Source organism: Apium graveolens, chromosome 9 (assembly GCF_009905375.1).
Source record: "Apium graveolens cultivar Ventura chromosome 9, ASM990537v1, whole genome shotgun sequence".
NCBI lineage: Eukaryota > Viridiplantae > Streptophyta > Magnoliopsida > Apiales > Apiaceae > Apium > Apium graveolens.
Genome location: NC_133655.1, coordinates 42,095,111 through 42,108,276, shown reverse-complemented (window position 1 = coordinate 42,108,276; position 13,166 = coordinate 42,095,111).

The window sequence follows — 13,166 nt, the reverse complement described above, 5'->3', positions numbered from 1 at the left end:
ACGTTTATAAATTAAAGAAATTAGTTCGTGATATTAATTATGAAATGAAAATAAAAAATAAATTATAGATAAAATACGAATAACAATAATTAGTAATTGAGTTCGTATCGGTGATTGGGATTGGTGAATTTGGTTATGGATTGAATGATTGTGATTGACGTCGAACTGATTCGACGGGTAGGCCGATAAACATAGGAAACGCTGCCCGATTTTCGGGAAATAAATTCCGAAAATACGGAAACGTAACCTATAATTATCGGAGACGTTGAATAATCATATATAACTATATTATATGAACTTAAGTGCAATTGAGACAAAATAATTTATAAATAATCGATTACCTGTTTTTTAAAATGACGAGTATACGTATTTTCCGAAACTAAATACCAAACCGAGTTTTTAAGATGTAAACCCTAATTGTTATGTGTATTTTAATAATACATATAAATATAAGTTGGGTTATAAAATCGCACGGATAGAAGTGATAGTGGTATTATGTTGAGTTTAAGTGATTATCTGAATTAGGGTATTTCAACCCTGTAGGTCCGAGACGGAAAACCCGAGTATCGACATCGGACTAGGAATGATCTAGTGATTAAACATCGAGAATAATGAAGTTCCAATTGAAGGGCCTGAGTGTTGGGATCGTATCCAAAATGGGATAGTAGTTTGACGGTAAAGCCGAATGTTCAAATCGAACCAAAGTCAACCGATAATAGTGATTAAAGCTTATCGAGGCAAGTATTCCTGAACTTTCTTTTAAAATACTGCAATTATTTCTTCGTTCCTATTCTAAGTTCAGAATAGTTAAATGTTTTATATTTCGCTGCAATTACTCTGATTATGCATGATCCTTTTATTCTTGTTCCTATATTATCGATTGCTCTCTTGAGCAAATACCCATTCTTTCGGGTTATTTGCGAACCCTGAATTGGGATGTTTTGAATTCATAATGATTTGATATTAAAATACTCCACGGGATGGATAGTGATATTTGGGGATTGAGTTTTACTTAATCCTAAGGACCGGGACATGACCGGTGCCTTGAGATGGGCCGTGGTGCCTGGGGACCCGACTGGATCTATGCAGGTAGGTATAGATCTGCATTGTATCCTGACTGATCAGCAGGATATGGATGCGAACTAGTGTCCAGTCTAATTTGTTATTGATCGCCATTAACGACATTCTCTCTCTCGAAAGGTTTTATGATTCCAAAACCGGACAAAACCCTGATTCTGGAGAAGAATTTGGGAATCGCTTGTAACTTTTGGATTTATAGTTAGAGGCTGGTGACAGCCAATGTTTATTCGCTCAACTCACTTAAATAAATAGAATTATTTAAAATTGTTTTAAGACTTTGTTCGGAGGTTTTTCCTTTGGTATTAATGCTTGAAACTCAAATTTTGTACTTGCTGGGCATTTTTGGCTCACTCTTGCTTTGTAAACTCTTATTTCTGCCAGAAACAGATAAGGATAAAAGTGAATAGCTTTGATAGACAGCAGAAGTTAGAAAAATCTCCGCTGCGAGAGGTTGAAGAAGTTAGAAGAATATGACAAGAGCATTAGTACAAAGGTATTTGCACTTGTATTCTAGTTGTTGTGAGTTGTAGAATGTTAGATTCTTGTTTCATACCATAACCTGTAAATGATCCGGATTCAAGGGGTTAATTGAATATTCTTTTATTTTATGTAAAGATTGTTTAGTGACACCAAATCTTGACCCCGGATTTGGGTTGTCACAAGTTGGCATCAAAGCTGCAGGTTATTGGTTACTGAAATAAGAATAGGTGAGAGTAAGATAGGAATGATAGATCGTACAAGATAGGAAAGACCCTAGGAATACTCAGGTTAAGTTGAGTTGAGTGCGAAATAAGGTTAGCAGATCTGATATGGAGTTGGTAAGATAGGATTGTTGAGGCAAGTGTAAGGCGAATATCGCAACGCTAGAGGTATATTGAGTTCTCAGATCCTACAGTAATGAGGAATCGACAGATTGACGGAGACTGGGTATGTTACCCTACTTTTCATGTGGTTTTGAAGAATATGCGATCGATTCTTGTGAGAATTTGTGTAAGAGAAGCTACGATTTAACTTAGGATTAGGTAGTAGGACGAGCTTCACGCCGAAGGCAATGAGTTGAGAGAAGCTGATGAAGAACCAACGTTGCACGTTTCGAAGGCACCACCATTACGAAAAGGTTCTTATCACGTATCGGGCGCTGCGCAAGGAATGGTATCTACCTTATTGGGTATAGGAAAGTCTAGTAAAGAGGTACGACCCTATCTACAGACAGAACATCGAATCGCATACGTGATTATAAGCATAATGTCACGGACGATGACAAGAATGTCAAAGATAGTACCAGATGTCAGCATTGCGGTAGAATTGTGAATAAAATGATATACAACGGTAAATGAAGTTTCGTCGACTAATAAGTGCGAGCAGAATCCAAGGAAAAGTGGAGAAGGTACCAAAGTGGAGAAACCCTTATATGGGCATGCTTTTAATTAGACATTTCATTAGTGAATTATAAGAATAACAAGTAACTTATATAGTAAGGACGACCAAATATTTGATTTTCAAAAATTTGAAAATGAGAGTTCGAAAAAGATTTTCTTAATCAACTTTTAGAAAATTTTTGCATAAAATGAGTTTCATAATTTGGTTGTCGAATTACTACTTAAGTTCTTGTTATTATAAATAGAAAATGACCTAAAAGGATAATGAATCCAGACTCAATGTTGTTAGTTCGGAGGACCAAAGAAACCTATTAGCAAGATAAAAACTTTAAAGTTTTCTGTAAAAGACGAAAGTGAATTTTGTTTAATAATATCAATAATTGAATCAATATGTTAAAATATTAATTACCGAATTCATGAAATTATTAAAATTTAAAGAGAGAATGAATAATGAAAAAGGAGAAATAATGAATAAAAGAAGTGGAATCAAAAGGATGATAAAGAAATTTTATAAAATAATCCAGGATATATACAAGTTGTGAACGTCGGTTGTGCCAGAACTGTTAGGAGAAGGAAGTGAAATGTCGATGATTGAAGATAGAAATTCGTTCCAAAAATGCGTGTAAAAAGGAATGATTAAACCAAGATATTAATGGCGAACTGTTGGAGAAAAACATTACAATGAATCTCATGTCGGTATTCTTTAAAATTAAAGTGAAGTCCCGGAGGTTCGAACGAATGATTTACCAAGGTTACCTCGGGGAATGAGGTAAGAATTTCTTGTCGGTTACTGCACAGAGTCAAGCTGGTGTCAAAAGCCCTGTATCATATAACTCAATAGGGATGAAATAATGTGTGAAGGAAAACTTCAGAAACGTGGAATGAAAGAATAGTGAAATAAAGGGTGTTTTGTGATGTGCACAAAGGTGATCATGGGAAAAAGAAGAATGGAGGTATGAAGTTACGCATCGATTATCTGAAGTTGTAAGTCTGAAGATTAAATGAACATAATGTACCAGGAGTATTTGGATAGTGTAATTGTATTTATTGATAACATCCTCGCTAACTTAAGGACTAAAGAAGACCAAGTAGAATGCCTGAAAATATGCCTGCGAAAAGTTGAAAAATAGCAACTGCATTCTCAGCTTCAAAGGTATGAATTCTGGTTATAATTGATTATGAGCTCCAGTTGTGTGGTTAACTACCAAACATGAAAGTTCCATTTAAGGACATATGTTTTGAGTAGAAAAGAAAGAGTGAATATCATTAGGATTACCAGGGAAGGAGTAAGGGAGTTTGAAAGGTTAGGAATTGAAGAACAGGTTTTGATCCGGCTTCTGGATTATACTGATACTTACTTTGTTGTTAGATATCAAAGGTGGTATTAGTATAGATGACTGATGTTGACTTCAGTATGGAATATTGTGAGCATCAAAGTTCATATTGATATCTAATTTGATATAACAGCAAAATAAGTATTTGTACCAAGAATTTGGGTTGGAATAAAGTTATGATCCATTCCATTTCAGATTAATATTTCCTTTTAGATAGTAAAAGATTATCGCTCGATAAATATACCTAATAATGATCGAAAAGAAATTGAAGTATACTACAAAGTGGTGAGTTAAATGCAATTGTCGAGATGTTCCTTTAATTTTAGATTTTAAATAGATATAGGACATTCGAAGCAGAAGACGCCATGAACTCAGTATATCGGGCACAGATAAATGAAAAGTGCAAGAGATCGATTAAAGATTCTCGAGTACGATTGAAAATGATCATAGGCCAGACTACCCGAACAGAAGGAGACATGAAAAGTAAAGTAGAACAGTCAGTGAAAATAGAAAGTTCATGAACACGAACTATTAGAATTAGAAAGAAAAGAAGGTTAGTGTAAATTAAGTTAGTCCTGTGAAATAACGAGGTAGATAAAATGATTGTGAATGAGTTGGTCTTGTTGTCACAGGTATAACGAGTTCATAAGACGTTCATAGGTGTGACCAGGAAGAGTGATTTAGCTCCATATATATGAAATGGAGAGGTAATTCAGGTTACGTGAGTACCTGATAAATTTGATGACGGTACGGGACCGTTGAATAGTGATTAAAGTGATGAGTTCCGAGAAATTTTAAATAGGATATATCATGGTCTATTCCTTAGCATGATTCTAAGGACAGAATCCTTTTAAGGGGGGAAGGATGTAACGTCTGAGAAATATTATGTAATTATTTTATCAATAAATAATTATTATATGGTTTTATGTGAATTATGGTGAATTATTTGATAATTGATATTAATATTTGATGTTTAAATCTGATAAAAATTTAGATATTTTAATCTTTAAGTATCCAAAATAAAATATAGAGTGTTTTGGTATTTTTCTGGTAATTTTTGGATTATCATATGGTTTTATAAGGATTTATAGAACTAATAATGATTATTTCACGTAATTATAAAAAAAATACTTTTTAGAACCAGAAATCGTCCCACTTCAATAGTTTTTGCATTTTTACAAATCGAAACTCTTCCGAAAACTCCTTTCTAACCTAATCTGATAATTCTGAACACTTTTTATATTTTGACTTTCTCGATCCGGAGTACGGTTTGACATGTACGAGTCCCGGCGTGAAATTTTGGATACGCTAATCATTTTATATATCGATAAGAATCCATATTCTTAAAAGGCAAGACATTAAAATCTTATTTATGTATAAAGTGTTTTATAAGAGGATATGTTTTGATAATTATCCAAATCGGGTATTAAAATTGTATCGTTATATGGTTACTTAGCGGCTAAGTAACCTATTTTCGGATTCGATATATAAATATAATTATCGAATTATTGAACAAATAAAATATGTGATGGTTCTGTCAGTTATGTGTTGCTATATTATTAATATTTGTAATTTGTTGGATGCGGAGATTTATTTTATAATTAATTATCGAGTTGTATAAACTTAATTCATTTTTACAGTGGTTTTATTGAATATTTATTCGTATAAATGTTAAAATTGTTTCTAAAATTATTTTTGTTGTTCTACAATTTTATTTATTATTTTTAGGGGTTTATAAAATTTAGAAATCAATATTTTATTTATTATTTAATTTTAAATGATTTTCTGACTTCATTAAATTGTAAAATCAGTATTTAATTCCAGAATGCTTCAAAAATCATGAAAATTTTATTTTATTAATTTGGGAATATTTAAAGAATTTCAAAATTATTTCAGAAATTTTCTGGCTTTTATTTAACCGCACGTGTATTCGTTAAATTGAAAAGAATACAGGTCCAATGCGCATTATAAAAATGATTTAAAAATCTTGCTGCTCTCCTTCGTCTTTAATCTCTCTCATTTTCTCCCTTTCCTCACTCCCTCTCTCCATTTTTATTCCTCTCTCTCCCGTTTCCCCCTTTTTCCTCCGTTCTCCGGCCGCCGCTCTCCAGTTCGCCGTCGTTTCCTTGGTTATTTCCGGTCAGTTTTTCGGTTCTTCATCTCTGTTTCGTTTTGTTGACTTGACATATAAGCATATATATATATGACATATGTGTGTGTATAGTAGTTGGGTCTGTTGGTTGTTGCCTGTTGTTGCCGGTTCTGTGTTTTTCCGGCCGCTCGTGCGTGGTTGCGCGTGTCGGTGGCGGGATGGTTTCGATTGCTTCCTGGTATTTGGTTCCCGTTAATTCGAATTGATTTTTGTTTATATTAATTTATTAATTGATTTTCTGCAGGGAAATAAATGAATAAATATTCGTGAAATAAAAATAAATTTCTTGCAAAAAATTATATAATTAATCGGTGGAATTTACGTAGGATGCCCGTTATAACGGGAACCCGTAAATTTTATCGCCGTCGGCGATGAGCCTTGGCGAGCCGATGGCGGGCGATGATGATTTTTATCTAAGTCCAACGTTTATAAATTAAATAAATTAGTTCGTGATATTGATTATGAAACGAAAATAAATAATAAATTTTAGATAAAATACGAATAACAATAATTAGTACCAACTAGTTATCTTTTCTTCCAAGTATTCTATTCTCCATATCAATTAGAATTTATCTTGTAACTGTGTAGTATATAAACACAGATATAAGGTTTACACTATATGTGTTATCATAATCGAAGTTATTATTCATTGTAACCCTAGCAGCTCTCGTGATAAGTTGTTCATCACTGAGAGATGACAGTTCCATATTGTAACAGTGTTTATTGTGTTAAATAAAATCTGTTTTATGTGTTCTTATATTCGATTTGATTGTGATAAACACTGTATTCAACCCCCTTGTACAGTTTGTGAGACTTAACATGTGGTATCAGAGCAGATCTGTTAACACACAAACAGTTTAAGATCCAAAAACAATCATGTCTGAAGAAGAACAAACTCCAACCAAGCCCACCAAAACTGAAGAACCTCCAAAGACTCAAATCCATAATCGATATGAGACTATTAGAGTTCCCATACTGAAACCATCTGAATATCCCATATGGAATGTGAGGATGTCTATGTTTCTGGAAGCTACAGATCCAGAATACCTAGACAAAATCAATGAAGGACCACACAAGCCAACCAAACTCTCTGTTGTAGTTGCAGGTGAACCAGCAAAGTCTGTTCCAAAGGAGAAGAGTGATTACACTGCTGAAGATATCTCATCGATTGCTAGGGATGCTAAGGTACAACATTTGCTGCATAGTGCCATTGATAATGTCATGTCAAATAGGGTAATTAACTGCAAGACTACAAATGAGATATGGGATGCCTTGGATACAAGATGCCAGGGAACTGATTCAATCAAGAAGAACAGGAAGACTATACTCACTCAAGAGTATGAGCACTTTGACTCAAAACCTAATGAGTCATTGACTGGTTTATATGACAGATTTGTCAAACTCTTGAATGATTTGTCACTAGTTGACAAGGAATATGATCTTGAAGATTCAAATCTTAAATTCATGTTAGCTCTTTCTGAAAGTTGGGATTTGAAGGCCACCACTATAAGAGACAACTATAATCTTGAAGAAATAACTCTTGATGAAATTTATGGGATGCTCAAGACTCATGAACTTGAGATGGAACAAAGAAGCAAGAGGAATGGAAGAAAGTCAAGGACAGTTGCTCTAAAGGCTGAGGAGGAATCCCCCAAAGCAGCTACCTCAAGAAAAGGCAAAGGAAAAGCTCTCATCACAAAGTCTTATACTGAGTCATCAAGTTCTGATAGTGATGATGAATCAGAAACTGAAAGCTTACCTGAGATGGATGCTGATAAAGAGATGATGAAGCTGTGTGCTCTTATGGTAAAAGGAATCACAAGGATTGCATACAGGAAATTCAGAAAGGGAAAGAAATTTTCCAGGAAAGATGTAAGTTCTGATAAGAAGGGTTTCAGAAAATCTGAAGGCAAAGGAGGAAAGTGTGACAGAGGAGATTACTCAAATGTCAAGTGCTACAACTGTGGTGAGAAAGGCCACATATCCCCTGATTACAAGAAAGTGAAGAGTGAAAAAGTCAAGGATCTTGTCACAAAGAAGAAAAGCTGGACAGACACTTCAGATTCTGAAAGTGAGGTGAACTATTCCTTGATGGCAAATGTTGATAGCAGTTTGATAATGCTGAGTTAAAGGTACCTCAAACTACTTATGCCATTCATACTGATGATATTACTGAGTTGAGAAGATATCTTAAAACCATGTTCATTAGTTATAGAGATCAAACTTTAACATGTGAAAGATTAACTTTTGAAAATCTTGCTTATAAAAAGAGGAATGATTATTTAGAAAAAGAGTTAGTCATGTTCCATCAAACTCGGAAAGATAGAGATGATGCCTTTTATGTTAGGGATGAAGTACTTAAAATAAATGAATCTCTAAGAACTGAGTTAGAAAAGGGAAGAGAGATTATCAGGACTTGGACTAACTCTGGCAGAATAACTCAGAATTTGTTAAGTAGTGGAAACTGGAAAGAAGGCTTAGGTTATGGAGATGATAAGAATGATAAGGGAACTGTAGAAATTGAGCCTATAGTTGTTAAACAAAAGCCAAAGGTAAATCCTGTTAAGTTTGTAGCTGTAAAGTTTGATATTGATAAATCAGAAGTTAAAGAGAAATTAACTTCCGACAAACCAAAACAGGATAAGCCAACTGAAGTTAACATAGGCTTAATGGCAAAGAAGCAGCTTAAGCATAAGCTGAAAGATGTTAAGAATGTAAACAAGGTAAAGCTCCCTAGGAAAGATAGGAATGGAAAGGAAGGTGTGAATAAAAGTAATGATTATAAGACTTTTCCTAATGCTCCTAGAAAGAAATGTTATAACTGTGGAAATTCTAACCATCTGGCTTCTTTTGCAGGAAAAATAAGAAAATAAACTCCTTACCTTCAAAGTCAGGAGTTAAGAGTCAGTCTGTTAGATATAGGCCACAAAATCCTTGTTTTCATTGTGGTAGTTTATGGCATTCCATTTATACTTGTAAGGAATATCATAGTTTGTACTATGATTATTATCAAATAAAACCTTCTTTAAGAAAGTTAGCATTATTCCTTCTAGTGTAAGTTCTGATGCAAAGTCTGATAGTGTAAATGATGATAAAAAAAATATTAACATAAACTCTGATGCTAAATCCGCTGCAAATGTTAACAAACTTAATAAGGCCAAAGGATCCAAGAAATTCTGGGTCCTTAAAACTAATCATTAGTGGTCTTTGTGATTGCAGGGCAATAGGAAAAACATCCTAGTTCTGGACAGTGGATGTTCAGGACATATGACTGGAAATAAAGCCCTGCTATCAGACTTTGTGGAGAAAGCTGGCCCAAGTGTTTCTTATGGAGATGGCAACATGGGAAAAACTTTGGGATATGGCAATATCAATCTGGGGAATGTCATCATTGAAAAAGTAGCTCTAGTCTCAGGACTTAAACATAATTTGTTGAGTGTTAGTCAAATCTGTGACAGAGGTTATCATGTGGATTTCTTTGAAGAACACTGTGAAGTTGTAAGAAAATCTACAGGCAAAGTTGTTTCTAGAAAGGATACAGGCATGGTAACATTTATGAAGCCAAGTTTCAACAAGTACTGATGGTTCTGCAATCTGTCTGTTAAGTAGAGCATTAATTGAAGAAAGCTGGAATTGGCACACGAAACTCTCTCATTTAAATTTCAACAATATAAATGAACTAGTCAAGAAATATCTTGTGAGAGGTTTTCCAAAATCAGTATTTGCTCCTGATGGCCTTTGTGATTCCTGTCAAAAGGCAAAACAAAGAAAATCTTCATTCAAGAGCAAGACCAAATCTTCAATTCTTGAGCCTTATCACCTACTACATGTTGATCTATTTGGTCCAGTGAATGTCATGTCTATTGCAAAGAAGAAATATGATATGGTCATAGTGGATGAGTTCACCAGATACACATGGGTGTATTTCTTGCACACAAAAAGTGAAGCCTTCATCTTCCAAACCCAAGAGGACTAAGACAGTACCTCAGACTCAACAGAAGAGAAGGAAACTTGTTCTGAGAGATGAGTCAGACAATGAGGAATAGGTTCCCATGTCTGAACCTGTTCTAGTTGAAGCTGAGAAGATCTCTTCTCAGAAAGACACTGTAACTGGGATTCTAGGCCTCTCAAGAGGCTTAGAAAGCTAAATCCTGATGATAAAGCTCCTACAGTGTCTCCACCCTTGAAGAAAATGAAAAAGCAAAGAGCTCATAGGGACACAGTTGAGTCAGAATTAGAAGATGAGGAAGCAGCTAAGGAAGGGGGTCAGGAATCTCTGATCCTAACGGAACCAATTGTTATTGAATCACTTCCTTCAGCACAACCAGAAAATGCTCAAGACAGAGTGCCTACTCCTCCTATGTCACCTATAATTGAACAAGTACATACTAATGACACAGGTACAAGTGCTGAGATTGATATTCATAACTTGATTGTACCTGAGGTTTTGTACTTAGAAGCTCCACCAACTCAAATCACTCCACCAACAACACCAATTCTATATGCTGATTTTAATGAAGATATTCCTACAACACCAATTCTGCATCTGGATGATGAACATCAGATTTTAGGTGGGCATTAAGGTTTGGCTGTTGATCAGAATTTAGTTGGAGATCAGCACTTAGAGGATGATGTTGAAGCCTCAATAGCCTCTCATACTATTCTTTTATCAGAGGATGCTGATGATGCTGATTCTATAAGTTCTGATGCTGCTAATGCTGAACTCACTGGTGAAGCTGCTGCCAATGTAGATGCTGATGCAGATGTTCCATCAGGACATGCACCTCAACAAGCTCCAAACAAAGCTGAATTAATCAAAAAGTTTGTTAGAGAAGATGCACCAGTATCTTGGAGTGAAACTCCTAGAGGAAGGGAGTGGACTAAGAAATGGAACAAAGTTGATTTTGTTCCTTCTTCAACCATACTTGCTGAGCACTTGAACAAAGCTGATGAGATGCTAGTCAATGATGATTTCAAGACACAGCTCAGAGTTACTACACTAAGTACAAGGCACCTTCAAGGTCAACAATCTGTAACTCAGGCCAAGGTAGACAAGATTCAAGAATCCATAAATCAGCAAGATATGCTTGTCAAGCTGGACAAGAAAAGGTTTTTCAAACCTACCTTTGACAGAATTGAGTACATTGAGAAAACTCAGGAGAAGCAACAGGCTTAGATTGATGAAATTTTGAAGAATCAAGCTTCTCATCAAAATCAACTCAATGAGATCCAATCCACAGTGGAATTGCTTGTCTCTCTTCTTTTACCTGCTGATGCCAAAAAGGGGGAGAAAGTAATTAAGTCCAAATGCAAAACTGTTAAGACACTGAAGGGAAAGGATGATGAAAAAGATGACCAGGGAAACTCTGGAATGGGTGGAGGTCATGGTCAAGGTAAAGGTTTTTCATCAAGCAAAGCTGGAACTACAAGTCAAAGAACAAGTTCTGATACTGAGAGAAGAATAAGTTCTGATACTGGTAAAAGGATAAGTTCTGATGAACATCTGGAACTTGATGAGGAAATTTCAAGACAGTTATTTCTTAAAGAAAATTCAGGAATGGACTTTGAGAGTCTAAAGGAAGAAGAAGCTAGACTTAAGTTAGAAAAAGTCAACTCCAAATCTAAAGCTTCTGTAATTAAAAAGAAACTTCCTAAGGCTAAAGGCATTGTGATAAAAGAAAGGACAAATCCTGAGGCAACTAAAGCCAAATCACAAGTGGAGATAGATCCAAGGTCCAAGCCAAAGAAAAAGTTGATGAACCTGTAAAGGTTTGTGTGCCATTCATGGATGAAGAAATATCTGATGAAGATGCTAGTCTTACTCTGATAAAAAGGAATATTTCTCAAACAACCTCTGACATGGCTCATGTTGTTCAGAATCAAGATATAGTAAGTTCTGATACGACAATGAAGCAAGCAACCTCTGACATAGCTCAAGTTGGCTTGATATCAGAAGATAAGGAAAAGGAAACCTCTGACATTGCTCATGTTAAACCTTCAAAGTTACTCCTACCAGGATTCACCAAAGTTAAACAGACTCAATCTTTGATGACTGCAACAAGTGGTTTTGAAGCAAGAGTTGTTACTGGAAAAGAAGCCAGAGATAAATCTGGATTGGGTAGTGCTGATGAAAAAAGAATACAGAACACAACCAATGATCCAACTTCTTTAAGTGAAGCAGGTGTTGGAGCAACTCCTGAAAGATTGAATCAGCTTGAATCTGTACATATGGTTTACCATACATTTTTGAAAGAACACATCTTGTTATATTTTATGACAGATGTAAGGGTATACCATATTAGGCAGAATGCTATACCATTGAAGTATTTTGAGAAACTAGAATATGTTCTATTCTTACTTCAAGTGAAGAACAGATTAACAAATAGTGCTGCAAATTATTTGAAGACTCAAATTCAAAGACATGAGAAGCTTTACTCTGTAAATTCTGACAGCACATATTGTCCCAAGTACAGAGATCACAAAGGTGATATTGTCGAGATGAAGCCTAACTCTGCTAAGATTATAACTACTTTTCTGGGTTATAAGGTTGTGGAATTCAATCTTGAGTCTGACAAGGCATATTTAATCATACTAGATCAGGATATAAGGAACGCTAGAATAAATGATCTCAGGGCTGCTATCTTTCAAATTGGTGAAGATACAGTTGAATTGAAGAATGCTAAAAGGAGGATGGTTAATGAACTTGAATATGCTGAGAGATGTTTGTTAAAGAACTATCTCAGAACAACTTCTGATGTCAAAGAGATCAGTAATTGAAGCCAAGTCAAAGATCTACAACTGCTTAAATTCTGATGTCTATACAGACTAAAGCTTTTATCAGACCTTGAGAATGGTAAAGCTACAAGGAATGTAAGTTGTAGTTATCTAGTCAAATTTTCATGCATTTATACTTAATGTTTTTTACATCATTAAATATCTGTTAAACTTGTATATTATGATAATTTACAAGTTGGGGGAGATTGTTAGATATATTTGATAATGTCATGACTAATATGATTTATGTTTAGTTTTCAGATCTTACTTAACAGGACAAATCAGTACTCTACTGGAAATCAGTACTTATACTGAAGTCAGAACTTAAGTTGTCAGAAATTAAGTTATCAAGAGATATTTATCAGGAGATAATATCAGGACTTAAGGAGACTTTCAGATAAGGAAGGCGGCTGATTAAAAGGAAAGAAGATCAAGACAAACGCAAGA